Source organism: Silene latifolia, chromosome Y (genome assembly GCF_048544455.1).
Source record: "Silene latifolia isolate original U9 population chromosome Y, ASM4854445v1, whole genome shotgun sequence".
NCBI lineage: Eukaryota > Viridiplantae > Streptophyta > Magnoliopsida > Caryophyllales > Caryophyllaceae > Silene > Silene latifolia.
In genome coordinates, this window is record NC_133538.1 from 202045892 (window position 1) to 202051322 (window position 5431).

General features: G+C 39.5%; 1 non-coding gene across 1 annotated transcript; it reads left to right on the forward strand.

The window, feature by feature from the left end:
- The first annotated feature begins 3046 nt into the window (after positions 1-3046).
- Positions 3047-3153, forward strand: LOC141636906 (small nucleolar RNA R71). The gene has a single exon (XR_012541473.1). It is a non-coding gene; the product is annotated as a small nucleolar RNA R71 (small nucleolar RNA).
- Positions 3154-5431: the final 2278 nt, after the last annotated feature.

Sequence of the window (5431 nt, forward strand, 5' to 3'; positions counted from 1 at the left end):
TGATTTTTGTTGAAAGAGGAGTGATTGATTTGTTGTTAAAAGGATGTTTTGATTTGATTTTGTTGGATGTTGTTGAGGAATATTGTTTTTGTGATGGAGAGGATGAGGGTTTTGAGGGTTATGAGTAGTGTTATGAATGAAGGAATGAAGAAATGAATGTGGGAGGGGGTTTATAAAACCCAAAAAATTTGAAAAGCAGGGGCAAGACGGGCGGATTCTGCTCGGGACGGGCGGATTCTGCTCGGGACGGGCGGATTCTGCCTTTTCTGGGTTGGGAAAAACTCGCCTAAAGACGGTGTCTTTCAGTGAAGACGCTCGGATTTTCAAACACGGGACGGGCGTCTTCTGCAGAAGACGGGCGGATTCCTTTACAGGGATTTTTCTTGTTTTCCTCAGCCAAGAAGACGGGCGTCTTCCCTTCAGGACAGGCGGATTTTTGAAGACGGGCGGATTTGAATTCAGGACGCCCGGATTTGCTTACAGTCAAAAATATTTCAAAAGTTCAGCTCAGAGGGACGTGCGTCTTCTACCCAACACGCCCGGATTGCTTAAAGACGGGCGGATTCTCCTGAATCCGCTCGGATTCGACCTCTTTGTACCCGGATTCAGTTCCATCCGTGTACTTTGCATATCCCTTGTCATTCTTCCATTCTTCTTCATATCTCGTGTTCTTCATTGTGGGGGCACTACTAAGGCATGGATAGCCTAGGCAATTACCATCCCCACACTAAGCTAAAGCACTACACATTAATTGAAATTATTAGTCCCTCCCTCACTTCTCTCAAATATGATAATTATCTTGATCAAAGTATAAAAATCCAAAAATAACAAAAATGCAATATAAGAATTGAAATGCAAGTTAGGGAGTTAGAAATATTTACAAATGGTGGTTTAGGTAGGACTCCACCAAACTCTCATTCTTGATGAGATGTCAAGGGGGCATGTTCAAGGTGTTGTTGATGTTGCTCAACACCTTGAAAAAGTAATCAAACGCTTGTTCATTATCATGATAGAGGTCTTCAATAGACCTTGGCCCTTGTTGTCGGTCTTGATCGATGGCATTACCAATGTAGGGATTAAAAATCCCTTCAAATTCGTCGTCCCAAAGACCACAAACTTCATTAAGTTGATCATTGAAAATCTCTTGATTTGATGGAGACAACTTTCCCATTTCCTTTTCTTGGCCAATAAGGCCATCTTCTTCATTGCTTGTCTTTGATGAGCTTTGCAAGCTCTCTTTGTCCCAATTCACTTGCTCTTTGAATGGAGCATCTTCAATTTTCTTCTTCCATTGGAGTTCCGACTTCTTCCTTTCATCCTTCCGACTATAATGATCGATCTTAAAACACGGTTCATGTAAACGGGGAGCTCTCATAGTCTTGTCAAGATTAAAAGTTATACTCTCATCTCCCACTTCTAGGGTGAGCTCACCATGTTTTACATCAATCACCGCACCCGCGGTGTGTAAGAAGGGTCTTCCTAGAATGATTGGAATGTTGGAATCTTCCTCCATATCAACAATGACAAAGTCCACCGAGATGAAAAACTTCCCAATTCGTACGGGAACATCTTCCCATATCCCTAATGGTGTCTTCGTCGATCTATCGGCCATTTGGAGTGTGATATTGGTGCATTTAAGCTCTCCCACCCCAACCTTTTACTCACCGAGTACGGCATAACACTCACACTAGCCCCTAGATCACATAAGGCTTTGTTGATTGTGGTGTCGCCAATGGTACACGGTATTGAGAAGCTTCCCGGATCCTTTAGTTTTGAAGGTGAACTCCCTTGAAGTATTGCACTACTCACCTTAGTGAAGGCGATAGTCTCAAGTTTCCGGATCGACTTCTTCTTTGTGAGGATGTCTTTCATGTATTTCACATAGGCCGGCACGTGATTGATTAATTCCGTGAAAGGAATCGAGACTTCCAAATTCTTCACAATTTCCATACACTTTCCAAGTTGGTCATCAAATTTGGGCTTGGCTTGATGACTTGGAAAAGGAAGTCTAATCACAATGGGCTCCTTCTCCTTGACCTTGTCTTCATTTTTCTTTGAAATTTCTTCTTTTGATGATTCTCCATCCTTGGAGTTTTGCACAATTTCTTCCTTATCACTAGCTTCCACAACTTCATCCTCAACTTGCTTCTTCGGTGCTTCATACCTCGTACCACTTCTCAAGTGAATGGAACTAACCGTTTCATGTCTTGGGGGATTACCTTGAGGTGGTAATTGCCCCTTTTGTCTTTGTGAGCTTGAAGATGCTAGTTGAGTCAATTGGTTTTCCAACATCTTGGTGTGAGCTAGAATGTTGTTGATGGTGGTTTCCATTGCTTGACTATCTTTTTGCATTTGAGTGAAAAATTCTTGTTGATTCTTTTGCATTTGGAGGACCGCTTTTTGAACATCAAAACCTTGGTCATTTTGGTGATTGTATGGATTTTGATTTTGGTAACCTTGGTTTTGGTTGTAAAAGGGTCTTTGATTTTGGTTTCTCATGGGAGGTGGGGTGTATGTTGTTTGAGGATTTTGAACATTTTGGCTTTTGTATGAGAGATTTGGATGGAATTTAATGTTTTCATTGTAATAGTTGGAATAAGGAGTACCACTCTTGTATGCTTGGAAATCATTCACTTGTTCATTTGTTCCCCTACATTCACTTTGGTCATGTCCCAAAGTTCCATAATTCTCACATATCCCACTTGGGATTGATGAGGATGCCGTCATGGCATTAACATGATGTTTTGGTGATTTTGAGGCTTCTTCAAGTCTAGCCATAGCTTTTTCAAACTTCAAATTGATTGTGTCAATGTGAGCACTAAGTTGAGCACCCAATTGAGTAACGGAGTCCACTTCATGCTTTCCTCCTCTAGTAGCCTCGCGAGGTCTACTATATTGTGAGTTATGGACCGCCATTTCCTCAATCTTGTTCCATGTTGGATTGTCATCAACTTCGGTGAACATTCCATTTGATCCCATGTTGAGAATGTTCCTTGAATCTTCATATAGACCGTTACAAAATTGTTGTACCAAGAACCACTCGCTAAGTCCATGGTGAGGACATGAGCGACAAATTCCCTTGAACCGCTCCCAAGCTTCATACAAAGATTCTTCATCCCTTTGCTTAAAACCCGTAATTTGAGCTCTTAGCATGTTAGTCTTTTCCGGTGGGTAGAACTTTTTGTAGAAAGCTAGAGCCAACTTCTTCCAAGAATCAATTCCGAGAGTGGCCTTATCAAGGCCCTTCAACCATTGTTTCGCGGTGCCGATTAGAGAAAAAGGAAATAAGACCCATCGAATTTGGTCTTGAGTTACACCGGTTTGAGAAATCGCATCACAATAGTCACAAAAGGTTTCCATATGAGAATGAGGGTCTTCACTAGGCATCCCCCCAAATTGGCTCCTTTCGACTAATTGGATAAAGGCGGATTTGGCAATAAAATTTCCGGTCAAATGTTTTGGTGTGGGAGTACCATTGGGTAGGTTCTCCTCGGTGGGTACGGAATGTGATGAAAACTTAGCATTATAGGTTGATTTTGTGGGGTATTTTGTGTTGGGTTCTCCTCACCTTCTCTTGCAAAAGGGTTGATGAACTCAATAGTTGGTTGAATATCCACTACCTCACTAATACCTCTCAAATTCCTCCTAGCAAATCTCCTATTGGTTGTCAAAGTTCTTTCGATTTCACGATCAAAAGGTAACAAATCACCTTGTGACCTTCTAGACATGCAAAATATCAAACAACTCGAAAATAATTAGAACAAACCTTGAGGAGTTTTACTTCCCCAAGGCAAAGAAAGACACAACTAATAACAATATAAGAAAATCTAAATCAAGTTAACACCGTCCCCGGCAATGGTGCCATTTTGATGGGTGATGTCGTCGGGTCACATCCAATCAAACACATTGATAGGCTTATCGCGTACCTATGCAAAAATAATTTCCCTAGACACAAGTTAATGTAGTAATAGGGGTCGAACACAAGGAAACGGGAATTACGTCGTGAATTGCTATGGGTGGATTTTTATCAAGGTCGATTACGATTTGGTTTTAGTTTGTTTGGTTTGATGATTAATGAAAATTGCAATGTAAATAATTTGATAAAAGATAGTCTAAAGGGGTCGGGTCACTCATGCAAAGGTAAACATATGAACATGATAAACTTGGTACTAATAATCTTGTCAATTACTTAGGCTTAAAGATACTCACCTTACGGCATTAGTATCAACCATAGACCGGGTCCTAGAAAAACTCTCGTCCATGACTAGGTCGTCCTACCATACATGCTTAGTCTAATTCAATTCCGTGCCTCTCGACTTTAGAACGAATAAACAAGTTTTAATCTACGACTACGGCCGATACTCAAAGATTAAGCGTAACAAAGCAAGCATGTGATGGAAGCAATTGATCAAAATTATTATACTTTATTTAATCATATTATATGTTTGATTTTGCATGGCTCCCCTAGCCTTTAGACTAGAGAATTTAGCTACTCATACTAAGATATAAAATGCAAACTAAATTGTAAAGAATGTTAAACATGGTTATATGAATTATATTAATTGGGTGATATAACATATGAAAAGAGCAAAACTAAAGTAACAATTATAAAAACTATGTGATAACTAAAGGAATGATGTAAATTGTAAACTTGTAGTAAGAAATACCTTAATAGGGAAGACTTGTATGGAAAAAATAATAACTAGAACCAAATGATTGAATAACAAATGCTTGAGAATTTCTTGAAATACAAAGTGTTGAATGATTAACTAAGGAATGCTTAAACAACTTAAACTTGAAATGAAAACTAATGAGAGAAAATTTATAATGCTTGAGGCTTAATGTAGTAAACTTGGACGTAAAATGGGATGCCCAAAGCCTTGGAACACCTCTCCTATTTATAGGAGAGGAAGAAGAAACGTAAGCATTGAAGATGACTATGGCCCCGATCGGGGTTGCATGGCCCCGATCGGGGTCGTGTGTTTCTCGGTCAATTCCCTTAATTCTCATCTTAATTGCAAAGGGTATCCAATGTTGGTGATTAATTGTGCGATTAATCACCCGGTTAATGCTAGCATTTGGCATCTTAGGAACTTTAGAATCCCATGCTTTCCCATTGACTTGGAATTTGAAGTTGGGCTTGATTTTGGTTATTGACAATCATTTGAATTACACAATTTGATCCACCAATTTCTTCATGCAAACCCATGCCAATTCTCCATGCTAGTCCAAAACTTGGTTTCATTTAGCCATAGTACTCTAATAGCTCATCTTGTAGTATTTTAGCTCCAAAAAGCTTAAGTATCCTACAAAACATGTTAAGACAAGAAAACACACTAGAATAACAAATATTAGCTCACAACACTATGATAAGTGCCAAAAGACATGTAAAATGAAGCTAATATAGGGGGTGAACGTATATAAAATAAGC